The sequence below is a fragment of the Mchenga conophoros genome, linkage group LG6 (assembly GCF_057382185.1).
Source record: "Mchenga conophoros isolate Kocher_MC1m ecotype Shallow Benthic linkage group LG6, M_conophoros_male_GT1.1, whole genome shotgun sequence".
Lineage (NCBI taxonomy): Eukaryota > Metazoa > Chordata > Actinopteri > Cichliformes > Cichlidae > Mchenga > Mchenga conophoros.
In genome coordinates this window covers 5,870,701-5,891,358 of record NC_140531.1, presented here as the reverse complement: position 1 = coordinate 5,891,358, position 20,658 = coordinate 5,870,701, and the positions used below count along the sequence as shown (strand labels likewise).

The following is a 20,658-nucleotide window of genomic DNA, read 5'->3' as shown; positions in this document are numbered from 1 at the left end:
GTTTGTTGCAAATATCTTTGACCTGTTTTTATGTCTTATAATGTTTATATGTGTATTTATGTCTTATAATGTTTATGTGTGTATTTATGTCTTATAATGTTTATGTGTGTATTTATGTCTTATAATGTTTATGTGTGTATTTATGCCCTTTATTGCTGGTAAGTAAAGTTCTTGCACTGAGGTCTGTTTGTTGCAAATATCTTTGACTTGTTTTTATGTCTTATAATGTTTATGTGTGTATTTATGTCTTATATTGCTGGTAAGTAACTTTCTTGCACTGAGGTCTGTTTATTGCAAATATCTTTGACTTGTTTTTATTTCTTATAATGTTTATATGTGTATTTATGTCTTATAATGTTTATGTGTGTATTTATGTCTTATAATGTTTATGTGTGTATTTATGTCTTATAATGTTTATGTGTGTATTTATGCCCTTTATTGCTGGTAAGTAAAGTTCTTGCACTGAGGTCTGTTTGTTGCAAATATCTTTGACTTGTTTTTATGTCTTGTAATGTTTATGGGTGTGTATATGTTTTGTATTGCTGGTAAGTAACTTTCTTGCACTGAGGTCTGTTTATTGCAAATATCTTTGACTTGTTTTTATGTCTTATAATGTTTATGTGTGTATTTATGTCTTATATTGCTGGTAAGAAACGTTCTTCCACTGAGGTCTGTTTATTGCAAATATCTTTGACTTGTTTTTATGTCGTATAATGTTTATGTGTGTATTTATGTCTTATATTGCTGGTAAGTAACTTTCTTGCACTGAGGTCTGTTCATTGCAAATATCTTTGACCTGTTTTTATGTCGTATAATGTTTATGTGTGTATTTATGTCTTATATTGCTGGTAAGTAACTTTCTTGCACTGAGGTCTGTTCATTGCAAATATCTTTGACCTGTTTTTATGTCGTATAATGTTTATGTGTGTATTTATGTCTTATATTGCTGGTAAGTAACTTTCTTGCACTGAGGTCTGTTCATTGCAAATATCTTTGACCTGTTTTTATGTCTTATAATGTTTATATTTGTATTTATGTCTTATAATGTTTATGTGTGTATTTATGTCTTATATTGCTGGTAAGTAACGTTCTTGCACTGAGGTCTGTTTGTTGCAAATATCTTTGACTTGTTTTTTTGTCTTATAATGTTTATGTGTGTATTTATGTCTTATATTGCTGGTAAGTAACTTTCTTGCACTGAGGTCTGTTCATTGCAAATTTCTTTGACCTGTTTTTATGTCTTGTAATGTTTATGTGTGTATTTATGTCTTGTATTGCTGGTAAGTAACTTTCTTGCACTGAGGTCTGTTCATTGCAAATATCTTTGACGTGTTTTTATGTCTTATAATGTTTATATTTGTATTTATGTCTTTTAATGTTTATGTGTGTATTTATGTCTTGTATTGCTGGTAAGTAACGTTCTTGCACTCAGGTCTATTTATTGCAAATATCTTTGACTTGTTTTTATGTCTTGTAATGTTTATGTGTGTATTTATGTCTTGTATTGCTGGTAAGTAACTGTCATGCACTCAGGTCTGTTTGTTGCAAATTTCTTTGACTTGTTTTTATGTCTTATAATGTTTATGTGTGTATTTATGTCTTGTATTGCTGGTAAGTAACGTTCTTTTACTGAGGTCTGTTTGTTGCAAATATCTTTGACTTGTTTTTATGTCTTGTAATGTTTATATTTGTATTTATGTCTTTTAATGTTTATGTGTGTATTTATGTCTTGTATTGCTTGTAAGTAACGTTCTTGCACTGAGGTCTGTTTATTGCAAATATCTTTGACTTGTTTTTATGTCTTATAATGTTTATGTGTGTATTTATGTCTTGTATTGCTGGTAAGTAACTTTCTTGCACTGAGGTCTGTTTGTTGCAAATATCTTTGACTTGTTTTTTTGTCTTATAATGTTTATGTGTGTATTTATGTCTTATAATGCTGGTAAGTAAATTTCTTGCACTGAGGTCTGTTTGTTGCAAATATCTTTGACTTGTTTTTATGTCTTGTAATGTTTATGTGTGTATTTATGTCTTGTATTGCTTGTAAGTAACGTTCTTTTCCTGAGGTCTGTTTGTTGCAAATATCTTTGACTTGTTTTTATGTCTTGTAATGTTTATATTTGTATTTATGTCTTTTAATGTTTATGTGTGTATTTATGTCTTGTATTGCTGGTAAGTAACGTTCTTGCACTCAGGTCTGTTTATTGCAAATATCTTTGACTTGTTTTTATGTCTTGTAATGTTTATGTGTGTATTTATGTCTTGTATTGCTGTTAAGTAACTGTCATGCACTGAGGTCTGTTTGTTGCAAATTTCTTTTACTTGTTTTTATGTCTTGTAATGTTTATGTGTGTATTTATGTCTTGTATTGCTGGTAAGTAACGTTCTTTTCCTGAGGTCTGTTTGTTGCAAATATCTTTGACTTGTTTTTATGTCTTGTAATGTTTATATTTGTATTTATGTCTTTTAATGTTTATGTGTGTATTTATGTCTTGTATTGCTGGTAAGTAACTTTCTTGCACTGAGGTCTGTTTGTTGCAAATATCTTTGACTTGTTTTTATGTCTTGTAATGTTTATATTTGTATTTATGTCTTTTAATGTTTATGTGTGTATTTATGTCTTGTATTGTTTGTAAGTAACGTTCTTGCACTGAGGTCTGTTTATTGCAAATATCTTTGACTTGTTTTTATGTCTTATAATGTTTATGTGTGTATTTATGTCTTGTATTGCTGGTAAGTAACTTTCTTGCACTGAGGTCTGTTCATTGCAAATATCTTTGACGTGTTTTTATGTCTTATAATGTTTATATTTGTATTTATGTCTTATATTGCTGTTAAGTAACGTTCTTGCACTGAGGTCTGTTTGTTGCAAATATCTTTGACTTGTTTTTATGTCTTGTAATGTTTATATTTGTATTTATGTCTTTTAATGTTTATGTGTGTATTTATGTCTTGTATTGCTGGTAAGTAACTTTCTTGCACTGAGGTCTGTTTGTTGCAAAATTCTTTGACTTGTTTTTATGTCTTGTAATGTTTATATGTGTATTTATGTCTTGTATTGCTTGTAAGTAACGTTCTTGCACTGAGGTCTGTTTATTGCAAATATCTTTGACTTGTTTTTATGTCTTATAATGTTTATATGTGTATTTATGTCTTGTATTGCTGGTAAGTAACTTTCTTGCACTGAGGTCTGTTTATTGCAAATATCTTTGACTTGTTTTTATGTCTTATAATGTTTATGTGTGTATTTATGTCTTGTATTGCTGGTAAGTAACTTTCTTGCACTGAGGTCTGTTCATTGCAAATATCTTTGACGTGTTTTTATGTCTTATAATGTTTATATTTGTATTTATGTCTTATATTGCTGTTAAGTAACGTTCTTGCACTGAGGTCTGTTTGTTGCAAATATCTTTGACTTGTTTTTATGTCTTATAATTTTTATATTTGTATTTATGTCTTGTATTGCTGGTAAGTAACTTTCTTGCACTGAGGTCTGTTTATTGCAAATATCTTTGACTTGTTTTTATGTCTTATAATGTTTATGTGTGTATTTATGTCTTATATTGCTGGTAAGTAACGTTCTTCCACTGAGGTCTGTTTATTGCAAATATCTTTGACTTGTTTTTATGTCGTATAATGTTTATGTGTGTATTTATGTCTTGTATTGCTGGTAAGTAACGTTCTTGCACTGAGGTCTGTTTGTTGCAAATATCTTTGACTTGTTTTTATGTCTTGTAATGTTTATGTGTGTATTTATGTCTTGTATTGCTTGTAAGTAACGTTCTTTTCCTGAGGTCTGTTTGTTGCAAATATCTTTGACTTGTTTTTATGTCTTGTAATATTTATATTTGTATTTATGTCTTTTAATGTTTATGTGTGTATTTATGTCTTGTATTGCTGGTAAGTAACGTTCTTGCACTCAGGTCTGTTTATTGCAAATATCTTTGACTTGTTTTTATGTCTTGTAATGTTTATGTGTGTATTTATGTCTTGTATTGCTGTTAAGTAACGTTCTTGCACTGAGGTCTGTTTGTTGCAAATTTCTTTTACTTGTTTTTATGTCTTGTAATGTTTATGTGTGTATTTATGTCTTGTATTGCTGGTAAGTAACGTTCTTGCACTGAGGTCTGTTTGTTGCAAATATCCTTGACTTGTTTTTATGTCTTGTAATGTTTATATTTGTATTTATGTCTTTTAATGTTTATGTGTGTATTTATGTCTTGTATTGCTTGTAAGTAACGTTCTTGCACTGAGGTCTGTTTGTTGCAAATATCCTTGACTTGTTTTTATGTCTTGTAATGTTTATATTTGTATTTATGTCTTTTAATGTTTATGTGTGTATTTATGTCTTGTATTGCTTGTAAGTAACGTTCTTGCACTGAGGTCTGTTTATTGCAAATATCTTTGACTTGTTTTTATGTCTTATAATGTTTATGTGTGTATTTATGTCTTGTATTGCTGGTAAGTAACTTTCTTGCACTGAGGTCTGTTCATTGCAAATATCTTTGACGTGTTTTTATGTCTTATAATGTTTATATTTGTATTTATGTCTTATATTGCTGTTAAGTAACGTTCTTGCACTGAGGTCTGTTTGTTGCAAATATCTTTGACTTGTTTTTATGTCTTATAATGTTTATATTTGTATTTATGTCTTGTATTGCTGGTAAGTAACTTTCTTGCACTGAGGTCTGTTTATTGCAAATATCTTTGACTTGTTTTTATGTCTTATAATGTTTATGTGTGTATTTATGTCTTATATTGCTGGTAAGTAACGTTCTTCCACTGAGGTCTGTTTATTGCAAATATCTTTGACTTGTTTTTATGTCGTATAATGTTTATGTGTGTATTTATGTCTTGTATTGCTGGTAAGTAACGTTCTTGCACTGAGGTCTGTTTGTTGCAAATATCTTTGACTTGTTTTTTTGTCTTATAATGTTTATGTGTGTATTTATGTTTTGTATTGCTGGTAAGTAACTTTCTTGCACTGAGGTCTGTTCATTGCAAATTTCTTTGACCTGTTTTTATGTCTTATAATGTTTATATTTGTATTTATGTCTTATAATGTTTATGTGTGTATTTATGTCTTATATTGCTGGTAAGTAACGTTCTTGCACTGAGGTCTGTTCATTGCAAATTTCTTTGACGTGTTTTTATGTCTTATAATGTTTATATTTGTATTTATGTCTTATATTGCTGTTAAGTAACGTTCTTGCACTGAGGTCTGTTTGTTGCAAATATCTTTGACTTGTTTTTATGTCTTATAATTTTTATATTTGTATTTATGTCTTGTATTGATGGTAAGTAACTTTCTTGCACTGAGGTCTGTTTATTGCAAATATCTTTGACTTGTTTTTATGTCTTATAATGTTTATGTGTGTATTTATGTCTTATATTGCTGGTAAGTAACGTTCTTCCACTGAGGTCTGTTTATTGCAAATATCTTTGACTTGTTTTTATGTCGTATAATGTTTATGTGTGTATTTATGTCTTGTATTGCTGGTAAGTAACGTTCTTGCACTGAGGTCTGTTTGTTGCAAATATCTTTGACTTGTTTTTATGTCTTGTAATGTTTATGTGTGTATTTATGTCTTGTATTGCTTGTAAGTAACGTTCTTTTCCTGAGGTCTGTTTGTTGCAAATATCTTTGACTTGTTTTTATGTCTTGTAATGTTTATATTTGTATTTATGTCTTTTAATGTTTATGTGTGTATTTATGTCTTGTATTGCTGGTAAGTAACGTTCTTGCACTCAGGTCTGTTTGTTGCAAATTTCTTTTACTTGTTTTTATGTCTTGTAATGTTTATGTGTGTATTTATGTCTTGTATTGCTGGTAAGTAACGTTCTTGCACTGAGGTCTGTTTGTTGCAAATATCCTTGACTTGTTTTTATGTCTTGTAATGTTTATATTTGTATTTATGTCTTTTAATGTTTATGTGTGTATTTATGTCTTGTATTGCTTGTAAGTAACGTTCTTGCACTGAGGTCTGTTTGTTGCAAATATCCTTGACTTGTTTTTATGTCTTGTAATGTTTATATTTGTATTTATGTCTTTTAATGTTTATGTGTGTATTTATGTCTTGTATTGCTTGTAAGTAACGTTCTTGCACTGAGGTCTGTTTGTTGCAAATATCTTTGACTTGTTTTTATGTCTTATAATGTTTATGTGTGTATTTATGTCTTGTATTGCTGGTAAGTAACTTTCTTGCACTGAGGTCTGTTCATTGCAAATATCTTTGACGTGTTTTTATGTCTTATAATGTTTATATTTGTATTTATGTCTTATATTGCTGTTAAGTAACGTTCTTGCACTGAGGTCTGTTTGTTGCAAATATCTTTGACTTGTTTTTATGTCTTATAATGTTTATATTTGTATTTATGTCTTGTATTGCTGGTAAGTAACTTTCTTGCACTGAGGTCTGTTTATTGCAAATATCTTTGACTTGTTTTTATGTCTTATAATGTTTATGTGTGTATTTATGTCTTATATTGCTGGTAAGTAACGTTCTTGCACTGAGGTCTGTTTGTTGCAAATATCTTTGACTTGTTTTTTTGTCTTATAATGTTTATGTGTGTATTTATGTTTTGTATTGCTGGTAAGTAACTTTCTTGCACTGAGGTCTGTTCATTGCAAATTTCTTTGACCTGTTTTTATGTCTTATAATGTTTATATTTGTATTTATGTCTTATAATGTTTATGTGTGTATTTATGTCTTATATTGCTGGTAAGTAACGTTCTTGCACTGAGGTCTGTTCATTGCAAATTTCTTTGAACTGTTTTTATGTCTTATAATGTTTTTATTTGTATTTATGTCTTATAATGTTTATGTGTGTATTTATGTCTTATATTGCTGGTAAATAACTTTCTTGCACTGAGGTCTGTTTGTTGCAAATATCTTTGACCTGTTTTTATGTCTTATAATGTTTATATGTGTATTTATGTCTTATAATGTTTATGTGTGTATTTATGCCCTTTATTGCTGGTAAGCAAAGTTCTTGCACTGAGGTCTGTTTGTTGCAAATATCTTTGACTTGTTTTTTTGTCTTATAATGTTTATGTGTGTATTTATGTCTTATATTGCTGGTAAGTAAAGTTCTTGCACTGAGGTCTGTTTGTTGCAAATATCTTTGACTTGTTTTTTTGTCTTATAATGTTTATATTTGTATTTATGTCTTATAATGTTTATGTGTGTATTTATGTCTTATATTGCTGGTAAGTAACTTTCTTGCACTGAGGTCTGTTCATTGCAAATTTCTTTGACCTGTTTTTATGCCTTATAATGTTTATATTTGTATTTATGTCTTATAATGTTTATGTGTGTATTTATGTCTTATATTGCTGGTAAGTAACGTTCTTGCACTGAGGTCTGTTCATTGCAAATTTCTTTGACCTGTTTTTGTGTCATATAATGTTTATATGTGTATTTATGTCTTATAATGTTTATGTGTGTATTTATGTCTTATATTGCTGGTAAGTAACGTTCTTGCACTGAGGTCTGTTCATTGCAAATATCTTTGACCTGTTTTTATGTCTTATAATGTTTATATTTTATTTATGTCTTATAATGTTTATGTGTGTATTTATGTCTTATATTGCTGGTAAGTAACGTTCTTGCACTGAGGTCTGTTCATTGCAAATTTCTTTGACCTGTTTTTGTGTCATATAATGTTTATATGTGTATTTATGTCTTATAATGTTTATGTGTGTATTTATGCCCTTTATTGCTGGTAAGTAAAGTTCTTGCACTGAGGTCTGTTTGTTGCAAATATCTTTGACTTGTTTTTTTGTCTTATAATGTTTATGTGTGTATTTATGTCTTATATTGCTGGTAAGTAAAGTTCTTGCACTGAGGTCTGTTTGTTGCAAATATCTTTGACTTGTTTTTTTGTCTTATAATGTTTATATTTGTATTTATGTCTTATAATGTTTATGTGTGTATTTATGTCTTATATTGCTGGTAAGTAACGTTCTTGCACTGAGGTCTGTTCATTGCAAATATCTTTGACCTGTTTTTATGTCTTATAATGTTTATATTTTATTTATGTCTTATATTGCTGGTAAATAACTTTCTTGCACTGAGGTCTGTTTGTTGCAAATATCTTTGACCTGTTTTTATGTCTTATAATGTTTATATGTGTATTTATGTCTTATAATGTTTATGTGTGTATTTATGTCTTATAATGTTTATGTGTGTATTTATGTCTTATAATGTTTATGTGTGTATTTATGCCCTTTATTGCTGGTAAGTAAAGTTCTTGCACTGAGGTCTGTTTGTTGCAAATATCTTTGACTTGTTTTTTTGTCTTATAATGTTTATGTGTGTATTTATGTCTTATATTGCTGGTAAGTAACTTTCTTGCACTGAGGTCTGTTCATTGCAAATTTCTTTGACCTGTTTTTATGTCTTATAATGTTTATATTTGTATTTATGTCTTATAATGTTTATGTGTGTATTTATGTCTTATATTGCTGGTAAGTAACTTTCTTGCACTGAGGTCTGTTCATTGCAAATATCTTTGACTTGTTTTTATGTCTTATAATGTTTATGTGTGTATTTATGTCTTATATTGCTGGTAAGTAACGTTCTTGCACTGAGGTCTGTTTGTTGCAAATATCTTTGACTTGTTTTTTTGTCTTATAATGTTTATGTGTGTATTTATGTCTTATATTGCTGGTAAGTAACTTTCTTGCACTGAGGTCTGTTCATTGCAAATTTCTTTGACCTGTTTTTATGTCTTATAATGTTTATATTTGTATTTATGTCTTATAATGTTTATGTGTGTATTTATGTCTTATATTGCTGGTAAGTAACGTTCTTGCACTGAGGTCTGTTCATTGCAAATTTCTTTGACCTGTTTTTATGTCTTATAATGTTTATATTTGTATTTATGTCTTATAATGTTTATGTGTGTATTTATGTCTTATATTGCTGGTAAGTAACGTTCTTGCACTGAGGTCTGTTCATTGCAAATTTCTTTGACCTATTTTTATGTCTTATAATGTTTATATTTGTATTTATGTCTTATAATGTTTATGTGTGTATTTATGTCTTATATTGCTGGTAAATAACTTTCTTGCACTGAGGTCTGTTTGTTGCAAATATCTTTGACTTGTTTTTTTGTCTTGTAATGTTTATGTGTGTATTTATGTCTTATATTGCTGGTAAGTAACTTTCTTGCACTGAGGTCTGTTTATTGCAAATATCTTTGACTTGTTTTTATGTCTTATAATGTTTATATGTGTATTTATGTCTTATATTGCTGGTAAGTAACTTTCTTGCACTGAGGTCTGTTCATTGCAAATATCTTTGACTTGTTTTTATGTCTTGTAATGTTTATATGTGTATTTATGTCTTTTAATGTTTATGTGTGTATTTATGTCTTATATTGCTGGTAAGTAACTTTCTTGCACTGAGGTCTGTTTGTTGCAAAATTCTTTGACTTGTTTTTATGTCTTGTAATGTTTATGTGTGTATTTATGTCTTGTATTGTTTGTAAGTAACGTTCTTGCACTGAGGTCTGTTTATTGCAAATATCTTTGACTTGTTTTTATGTCTTATAATGTTTATATGTGTATTTATGTCTTGTATTGCTGGTAAGTAACTTTCTTGCACTGAGGTCTGTTTATTGCAAATATCTTTGACTTGTTTTTATGTCTTATAATGTTTATGTGTGTATTTATGTCTTGTATTGCTGGTAAGTAACTTTCTTGCACTGAGGTCTGTTCATTGCAAATATCTTTGACGTGTTTTTATGTCTTATAATGTTTATATTTGTATTTATGTCTTATATTGCTGGTAAGTAACTTTCTTGCACTGAGGTCTGTTTGTTGCAAATATCTTTGACTTGTTTTTATGTCTTATAATGTTTATATTTGTATTTATGTCTTGTATTGCTGGTAAGTAACTTTCTTGCACTGAGGTCTGTTTGTTGCAAATATCTTTGACTTGTTTTTATGTCTTATAATGTTTATATGTGTATTTATGTCTTGTATTGCTGGTAAGTAACTTTCTTCCACTGAGGTCTGTTTATTGCAAATATCTTTGACTTGTTTTTATGTCGTATAATGTTTATGTGTGTATTTATGTCTTGTATTGCTGGTAAGTAATGTTCTTGCACTGAGGTCTGTTTGTTGCAAATATCTTTGACTTGTTTTTTTGTCTTATAATGTTTATGTGTGTATTTATGTCTTATATTGCTGGTAAGTAACTTTCTTGCACTGAGGTCTGTTCATTGCAAATTTCTTTGAACTGTTTTTATGTCTTATAATGTTTATATTTGTATTTATGTCTTATAATGTTTATGTGTGTATTTATGTCTTATATTGCTGGTAAATAACTTTCTTGCACTGAGGTCTGTTTGTTGCAAATATCTTTGACCTGTTTTTATGTCTTATAATGTTTATATTTGTATTTATGTCTTATAATGTTTATGTGTGTATTTATGTCTTATATTGCTGGTAAGTAAAGTTCTTGCACTGAGGTCTGTTTGTTGCAAATATCTTTGACTTGTTTTTTTGTCTTATAATGTTTATATTTGTATTTATGTCTTATAATGTTTATGTGTGTATTTATGTCTTGTATTGCTGGTAAGTAACTTTCTTGCACTGAGGTCTGTTTATTGCAAATATCTTTGACCTGTTTTTATGTCTTATAATGTTTATATTTGTATTTATGTCTTATATTGCTGGTAAATAACTTTCTTGCACTGAGGTCTGTTTATTGCAAATATCTTTGACCTGTTTTTATGTCTTATAATGTTTATATTTGTATTTATGTCTTATAATGTTTATGTGTGTATTTATGTCTTATATTGCTGGTAAGTAAAGTTCTTGCACTGAGGTCTGTTTGTTGCAAATATCTTTGACTTGTTTTTTTGTCTTATAATGTTTATATTTGTATTTATGTCTTATAATGTTTATGTGTGTATTTATGTCTTGTATTGCTGGTAAGTAACGTTCTTGCACTGAGGTCTGTTTGTTGCAAAATTTTTTGAGTTGTTTTTATGTCTTTTAATGTTTATGTGTGTATTTATGTCTTGTATTGCTTGTAAGTAACGTTCTTGCACTGAGGTCTGTTTATTGCAAATATCTTTGACTTGTTTTTATGTCTTATCATGTTTATATGTGTATTTATGTCTTGTATTGCTGGTAAGTAACTTTCTTGCACTGAGGTCTGTTTATTGCAAATATCTTTGACCTGTTTTTATGTCTTATAATGTTTATATTTGTATTTATGTCTTATAATGTTTATGTGTGTATTTATGTCTTATATTGCTGGTAAGTAACGTTCTTGCACTGAGGTCTGTTTGTTGCAAATATCTTTGACTTGTTTTTTTGTCTTATAATGTTTATGTGTGTATTTATGTCTTATAATGCTGGTAAGTAAATTTCTTGCACTGACGTCTGTTTGTTGCAAAATTCTTTGACTTGTTTTTATGTCTTGTAATGTTTATGTGTGTATTTATGTCTTGTATTGCTTGTAAGTAACGTTCTTTTCCTGAGGTCTGTTTGTTGCAAATATCTTTGACTTGTTTTTATGTCTTGTAATGTTTATATTTGTATTTATGTCTTTTAATGTTTATGTGTGTATTTATGTCTTGTATTGCTGGTAAGTAACGTTCTTGCACTCAGGTCTGTTTATTGCAAATATCTTTGACTTGTTTTTATGTCTTGTAATGTTTATGTGTGTATTTATGTCTTGTATTGCTGTTAAGTAACTGTCATGCACTGAGGTCTGTTTGTTGCAAATTTCTTTGACTTGTTTTTATGTCTTGTAATGTTTATGTGTGTATTTATGTCTTGTATTGCTGGTAAGTAACGTTCTTTTACTGAGGTCTGTTTGTTGCAAATATCTTTGACTTGTTTTTATGTCTTGTAATGTTTATGTGTGTATTTATGTCTTGTATTGCTGGTAAGTAACTGTCATGCACTGAGGTCTGTTTGTTGCAAATTTCTTTGACTTGTTTTTATGTCTTGTAATGTTTATGTGTGTATTTATGTCTTGTATTGCTGGTAAGTAACTGTCATGCACTGAGGTCTGTTTGTTGCAAATTTCTTTGACTTGTTTTTATGTCTTGTAATGTTTATGTGTGTATTTATGTCTTGTATTGCTGGTAAGTAACGTTCTTGCACTCAGGTCTGTTTATTGCAAATATCTTTGACTTGTTTTTATGTCTTGTAATGTTTATGTGTGTATTTATGTCTTGTATTGCTGGTAAGTAACTGTCATGCACTGAGGTCTGTTTGTTGCAAATTTCTTTGACTTGTTTTTATGTCTTGTAATGTTTATGTGTGTATTTATGTCTTGTATTGCTGGTAAGTAACGTTCTTTTACTGAGGTCTGTTTGTTGCAAATATCTTTGACTTGTTTTTATGTCTTGTAATGTTTATGTGTGTATTTATGTCTTGTATTGCTGGTAAGTAACTTTCTTGCACTGAGGTCTGTTTATTGCAAATATCTTTGACTTGTTTTTATGTCTTATAATGTTTATGTGTGTATTTATGTCTTGTATTGCTGGTAAGTAACTTTCTTGCACTGAGGTCTGTTCATTGCAAATATCTTTGACGTGTTTTTATGTCTTATAATGTTTATATGTGTATTTATGTCTTATATTGCTGTTAAGTAACGTTCTTGCACTGAGGTCTGTTTGTTGCAAATATCTTTGACTTGTTTTTATGTCTTGTAATGTTTATGGGTGTGTATATGTTTTGTATTGCTGGTAAGTAACGTTCTTGCACTGAGGTCTGTTTGTTGCAAATATCTTTGACTTGTTTTTATGTCTTGTAATGTTTATGGGTGTGTATATGTTTTGTATTGCTGGTAAGTAACGTTCTTGCACTGAGGTCTGTTCACTGCAAATATCTTTGACTTGTTTTCATGTCGTATAATGTTTATGTGTGTATTTATGTCTTATATTGCTGGTAAGTAACTTTCTTGCACTGAGGTCTGTTCATTGCAAATTTCTTTGACCTGTTTTTATGCCTTATAATGTTTATATTTGTATTTATGTCTTATAATGTTTATGTGTGTATTTATGTCTTATATTGCTGGTAAGTAACGTTCTTGCACTGAGGTCTGTTCATTGCAAATTTCTTTGACCTGTTTTTATGTCTTATAATGTTTATATTTGTATTTATGTCTTATAATGTTTATGTGTGTATTTATGTCTTGTATTGCTGGTAAGTAACGTTCTTTTACTGAGGTCTGTTTGTTGCAAAATTCTTTGACTTGTTTTTATGTCTTGTAATGTTTATGTGTGTATTTATGTCTTGTATTGCTGGTAAGTAACGTTCTTTTACTGAGGTCTGTTTGTTGCAAAATTCTTTGACTTGTTTTTATGTCTTGTAATGTTTATATTTGTATTTATGTGTTTTAATGTTTATGTGTGTATTTATGTCTTGTATTGATTGTAAGTAACGTTCTTGCACTGAGGTCTGTTTATTGCAAATATCTTTGACTTGTTTTTACGTCTTATAATGTTTATATGTGTATTTATGTCTTGTATTGCTGGTAAGTAACTTTCTTTCACTGAGGTCTGTTTATTGCAAATATCTTTGACCTGTTTTTATGTCTTATAATGTTTATATTTGTATTTATGTCTTATAATGTTTATGTGTGTATTTATGTCTTATATTGCTGGTAAGTAACGTTCTTGCACTGAGGTCTGTTTGTTGCAAATATCTTTGACTTGTTTTTTTGTCTTATAATGTTTATGTGTGTATTTATGTCTTATAATGCTGGTAAGTAAATTTCTTGCACTGAGGTCTGTTTGTTGCAAAATTCTTTGACTTGTTTTTATGTCTTGTAATGTTTATGTGTGTATTTATGTCTTGTATTGCTTGTAAGTAACGTTCTTTTCCTGAGGTCTGTTTGTTGCAAATATCTTTGACTTGTTTTTATGTCTTGTAATGTTTATATTTGTATTTATGTCTTTTAATGTTTATGTGTGTATTTATGTCTTGTATTGCTGGTAAGTAACGTTCTTGCACTCAGGTCTGTTTATTGCAAATATCTTTGACTTGTTTTTATGTCTTGTAATGTTTATGTGTGTATTTATGTCTTGTATTGCTGGTAAGTAACTGTCATGCACTGAGGTCTGTTTGTTGCAAATTTCTTTGACTTGTTTTTATGTCTTGTAATGTTTATATTTGTATTTATGTCTTTTAATGTTTATGTGTGTATTTATGTCTTGTATTGCTGGTAAGTAACGTTCTTGCACTCAGGTCTGTTTGTTGCAAATATCTTTGACTTGTTTTTATGTCTTGTAATGTTTATATTTGTATTTATGTCTTTTAATGTTTATGTGTGTATTTATGTCTTGTATTGCTGGTAAGTAACTTTCTTGCACTGAGGTCTGTTTGTTGCAAATATCTTTGACTTGTTTTTATGTCTTGTAATGTTTATATTTGTATTTATGTATTTTAATGTTTATGTGTGTATTTATGTCTTGTATTGCTTGTAAGTAACGTTCTTGCACTGAGGTCTGTTTATTGCAAATATCTTTGACTTGTTTTTATGTCTTATAATGTTTATGTGTGTATTTATGTCTTGTATTGCTGGTAAGTAACTTTCTTGCACTGAGGTCTGTTCATTGCAAATATCTTTGACGTGTTTTTATGTCTTATAATGTTTATATTTGTATTTATGTCTTATATTGCTGTTAAGTAACGTTCTTGCACTGAGGTCTGTTTGTTGCAAATATCTTTGACTTGTTTTTATGTCTTATAATGTTTATATGTGTATTTATGTCTTGTATTGCTGGTAAGTAACTTTCTTGCACTGAGGTCTGTTTATTGCAAATATCTTTGACTTGTTTTTATGTCTTATAATGTTTATGTGTGTATTTATGTCTTGTATTGCTGGTAAGTAACGTTCTTGCACTGAGGTCTGTTTGTTGCAAATATCTTTGACTTGTTTTTATGTCTTGTAATGTTTATGGGTGTGTATATGTCTTGTATTGCTGGTAAGTAACGTTCTTGCACTGAGGTCTGTTCATTGCAAATATCTTTGACTTGTTTTTATGTCGTATAATGTTTATGTGTGTATTTATGTCTTATATTGCTGGTAAGTAACGTTCTTGCACTGAGGTCTGGTTGTTGCAAATATCTTTGACTTGTTTTTTTGTCTTATAATGTTTATGTGTGTATTTATGTCTTATATTGCTGGTAAGTAACTTTCTTGCACTGAGGTCTGTTCATTGCAAATTTCTTTGACCTGTTTTTATGTCTTATAATGTTTATATTTGTATTTATGTCTTATAATGTTTATGTGTGTATTTATGCCCTTTATTGCTGGTAAGTAAAGTTCTTGCACTGAGGTCTGTTTGTTGCAAATATCTTTGACTTGTTTTTTTGTCTTGTAATGTTTATGTGTGTATTTATGTCTTATATTGCTGGTAAGTAACGTTCTTGCACTGAGGTCTGTTCATTGCAAATTTCTTTGACCTGTTTTTATGTCTTATAATGTTTATATTTGTATTTATGTCTTATAATGTTTATGTGTGTATTTATGTCTTATATTGCTGGTAAGTAACGTTCTTGCACTGAGGTCTGTTCATTGCAAATTTCTTTGACCTATTTTTATGTCTTATAATGTTTATATTTGTATTTATGTCTTATAATGTTTATGTGTGTATTTATGTCTTATATTGCTGGTAAATAACTTTCTTGCACTGAGGTCTGTTTGTTGCAAATATCTTTGACTTGTTTTTTTGTCTTGTAATGTTTATGTGTGTATTTATGTCTTATATTGCTGGTAAGTAACTTTCTTGCACTGAGGTCTGTTCATTGCAAATATCTTTGACTTGTTTTTATGTCTTGTAATGTTTATATGTGTATTTATGTCTTTTAATGTTTATGTGTGTATTTATGTCTTATATTGCTGGTAAGTAACGTTCTTGCACTGAGGTCTGTTTATTGCAAATATCTTTGACCTGTTTTTATGTCTTATAATGTTTATATGTGTATTTATGTCTTATATTGCTGGTAAATAACGTTCTTGCACTGAGGTCTGTTTATTGCAAATATCTTTGACCTGTTTTTCTGTCTTATAATGTTTATATGTGTATTTATGTCTTATATTGCTGGTAAGTAACTTTTTTGCACTGAGGTCTGTTCATTGCAAATATCTTTGACTTGTTTTTATGTCTTGTAATGTTTATATTTGTATTTATGTCTTTTAATGTTTATGTGTGTATTTATGTCTTGTATTGCTGGTAAGTAACGTTCTTGCACTGAGGTCTGTTTGTTGCAAATATCTTTGACTTGTTTTTATGTCTTGTAATGTTTATGTGTGTTTTTATGTCTTATATTGCTGGTAAATAACGTTCTTGCACTGAGGTCTGTTTCTTGCAAATATCTTTGACTTGTTTTTTTGTCTTATAATGTTTATGTGTGTATGTATGTCTTGTAATGTTTATGTGTGTTTTTATGTCTTATATTGCTGGTAAATAACGTTCTTGCACTGAGGTCTGTTTATTGCAAATATCTTTGACTTGTTTTTATGTCTTGTAATGTTTATGTGTGTTTTTATGTCTTGTAATGTTTATGTGTGTATTTATGTCTTGTAATGTTTATGTGTGTATTTATGTCTTATATTGCTGGTAAATAACGTTCTTGCACTGAGGTCTGTTTATTGCAAATATCTTTGACTTGTTTTTATGTCTTATAATGTTTATATGTGTATAGTAATGTTTATGTGTGTATATATGTCTTGTATTGCTGGTAAGTAACTTTCTTGCACTTTATTTTGCTGTGGAAAATTTAACAATAACCAGCAACACAACCAGTGAGCTTGATTTGAATTGAGTTTAATAAACACATTCCAATGTTGAGAGAGCATCCCAGTGAAACACCAGGGCCCTGTTTCAGGAAGCCGGTTTAGTGGAAAAACTGAGTAAGTATACCCTGAGTTAACGAAAACTCTGGGTTTTCGGTTTCACAAAGCGAGTTCAGCTGCAGCCTGAGTGAGTCACTATGACGACACACGCCGTGAAGCTAACCTGCCCCCTAGCAGGTTTACCACAACTAACCCTGACTGTCTCCGCCCCTTTGTCGGAAACCTGACAGTAGGAAGTCTCAGACATGGCGTGTCCCTTCCTTGAAGAGCCGGTAGATATCGAAGCCCAAATTCTCCGCAGAGCTCTCCGCCGGGAGAGAGTGATTCGAGCGCGTCTGGACATCTTATCATTACCTGATGATTTCCTGTGCGAACGTTACCGTTTCTCAGCACAATCAATAAGTTATTTGGATAACATCCTCAGGCCATATATTACGCATGTGACACATCGCGGACATGCGCTCAGTCCATTACATATTCTTTGTACCGCACTCCGTTTCTTTGCAAACGGGAGCTTCCTTTACAATATCGGTGACGCTGAGCACGTTTCCAAGGCTACCGTCTGTCGGGCAGTCAGGAATGTCACAGTAGCACTGAAACGTCTCCTGCACTCGTTTGTGGTGTTCCCCGGTCACAGACCCACAAGATTCATCAAAGAGGGATTCCACAAAATTGCAGGTATCAGGAGGACCTAAACGTAATGTATGATGTGGTGATACTTGAACTACTACTCAAATGGTACATAAATTTACAGGGTTCCCAGGCGTGATTGGCTGTATAGATGGCACCCACATCCCAATCATTGCACCCTCAGCAAATGAAGGAGACTTTGTGAACAGGAAGTCTTTCCACAGCATCAATGTACAGGTACATAATTCCCTGTAGCATTTCACACCAACAAGTGATGGCATCATGGTAACGGATGCTAATATGTGTACTCTGCACTGTGTAGATCATATGTGATGCTGCCAACATCATCACAAATGTGGAAGCCAAGTGGCCAGGCTCTGTCCATGACTCACGGATCTTCCGAGAATGTACACTGAGCAACAGATTTGGACATGGTGGGTCGAAGTAACTGTGAAATATACAGAGACCAATTGCCACAGGGACGTTTGCACTGACATGTATTCTTCTGTCCTAGGAGAGTTCACTGGCCACCTGCTCGGTGATAGGGGGTACCCATGTCTACCCTATTTGCTCACCCCTTACCCTGACCCTGAACCGGGCCCACAGCAGCGTTATAATCTGGCCCATTGCAGGACACGGGCCAGAGTTGAGATGACCATCGGAATGCTCAAGGCCCGGTTCCAGTGCCTTCGTGGACTCAGAGTCACCCCAGAAAGGGCATGTGACATCATTGTGGCATGTGTGAGCCTACACAACATTGCCACGATTAGAGGTGAACAGTGTCCAGCTGAACCAGACGACAGCAGTGATCCACATGATGAACATCCTGACCCACCCACGAACGTACAGGATGGGCGAGCAGTCAGAGACACCATATACCACAACCATTTCCTGTGACCCGGCAACCCAACATGTCACGAGACAAATACACAGATACTGTGGTCAACTTGTTTTATTGCTCACCCTGTATGTCCTGTGCACAATGAATAAATGCGAATATTAGTATGTTGTACGAACACTGACATGATTCGTCCATCTATGATCACTCCACCCACCCTTAACTGTTGTTCCAGCAGTACAATCTCCAGCTTCGACTTCTGGATCTGCAGCTGGAGGTGCACCATTTCTATATCACACTTCCTTATCCTCCTGGCCAGATATGTTCTATACAGCTGCTTCACAGGGAGCTATTGCAACAAAGGACATAGCATTGGCATCCATAGTACATGCCTACTTAGGTTGGTTGTGAATGTGTGCTGGACAACCCACTGCGGAAAGCTTCGTTGTAGGAGTGGCTGGACCCTCTTCCTCCTCATTTGCAGCATCACTCTGCCGGGGACATAGTAGGTCCATGGTGTCATCATAGTGCCACATTGTAGTCAGTTGTTATATTTTCCACTGTACACTGTATACCTCATAGTGTGGCACTGATGCGGCCTCTGTAGCAGCTGTCACTGTGTCGTCATCATGTGCCTGTGGTGGAGACATTTAACAACATTGCTGTTCCACTGTTGACACATGTAGTCTGTGGAGTATTACGAGTACTCACAACTGCATGTCGGTCTGGCTCAACAGGGGGCTGCACCAGATGCAGTACACCATCACCGTCAACTGGGGGAATATGGGGTTCATACAGGTCACTCATGACTTATGTGGGCGCAAATGGCAATTACCAGACATACCAATCACCATACACCTCATTGTCAGTATGCTCTCGGAGACAACCGACACTGAGGGAAGGCAAAATCAGTAGGTGTCAGGGTGGGAACGCCTTTATGAGCTCTATGTTGCATTGAGGTATATGTTCATATGTTACACTCATTGGGGAGGGTACGGAATGTACTACTCGCTCTGTCTCTGGGAACAGGGAGCTCACCCTGTGGGGGGTTAACACACACACACGTATGCAAAATTAACGGACACCGCTATGCACATAATAAAGACGTACCACTGCAGCTCGGTGTGTGTGAGTCTCTCCCTGGGCCCTCACCCGTGCAGCACGTTAACAGTTCCCAAGTGTCTCAGTGTTGTCTATTCACCTAACTGTTTGATGACTGTCATTCTCTGTCAGTAGGACAGTAACTGCACTGCGACATAGTTCATTTTGGTCATGGTGACTGTGCATAATGGATGTGTGCACGCCATGTATTGTTTTGGATTTACCCCTTATGTAGGCACTTGTGTCTTGCGGGGTTATTGACTCAGAGGATGTCCCCGCAGAGATGCCTTCAGCCACAGGGCGCCCACTGTTTTGGCTGAGGGCCAACTGCTCAGCCTCTGTGAGTGGTGGTGGTGGAGGACCCCCACCTGTTTTCCGGGCCTCCGCTTTTTTTCTGTTGGCTGTGACAGCACACATTTGAGCATACAGAGTAAGCAAGTATGTACTTGTAATGTGCTCAGATAGTTTCAATAAGTGCTCACAGAGGGGAAATTACTGTGGCCTCTAACTGCAATTGCTCTACATAGGACACACAGACCAAGCACTATGGCTCATGATACAATTACACCTCACCTGTTTGGACTATGTTCTTGTATTTCATTTTTACTTGCTGCCAGGTACGTTTGGGGCCTGTTGGGTTGCACCTGCGCTCACATCACATCACATATTAATATGTAGCACAGGACAAATGGGGTAACATATAATGAAATAACGTGTTAAATGGGTGGGAATCCCTAGATCAATGTTTACATTACCACTCACGCATTGACTCTGTCGGCTATGTTTTGCCATGCATGCTCCCTTTCCTTTGCAGCTGCGGCTGTGTTGCTTTTTTTCTGCATGATGTGCATGCTGTCGGCATATGCTGCCATCAGAATTTCCGCCTCGAGCGCTGTGAAATACGTCGCCCGCACCTTCTTTCCCTCCGTCTCCATGGTGACTCGCTTAATCTGTGCTCCGCTTATCAGGGCTTTATGTATCCTCGTCCGCGCGCTTCACTTGGGGTTAAAGCAACTCCGCCTTGATTGAACTAATTGTTATCAGCCTTTCTGGAACGGAATATTCCGAGTTGGACAGTTCGGGGTTACTCAACCGTGAGTGTCGTTTTTCATTCTGAGTTTTCCAAACCGGCTTCCTGAAACAGGGCCCAGGACCGTCTCTGAATTGTGGCCACCGCTCTTACATCTTATATACAGACACATAGACAAAGAACCTTCCACAAACTCACATGTTGGCCCCTCTCACAGGGGGGCT

The 20,658-nt window shown here is 32.8% G+C and overlaps 1 long non-coding RNA gene across 1 annotated transcript; it reads right to left on the bottom strand.

Moving 5' to 3' along the window:
* Positions 1–18,901: 18,901 nt before the first annotated feature.
* Positions 18,902–19,798, bottom strand: LOC146571956 (uncharacterized). The gene is made up of 3 exons (XR_014892887.1): positions 19,629–19,798; positions 19,015–19,076; positions 18,902–18,938 (listed from the first exon to the last, which is right to left on the bottom strand). It is a non-coding gene; the product is annotated as an uncharacterized LOC146571956 (long non-coding RNA).
* Between the last annotated feature and the right edge of the window lie 860 nt (positions 19,799–20,658).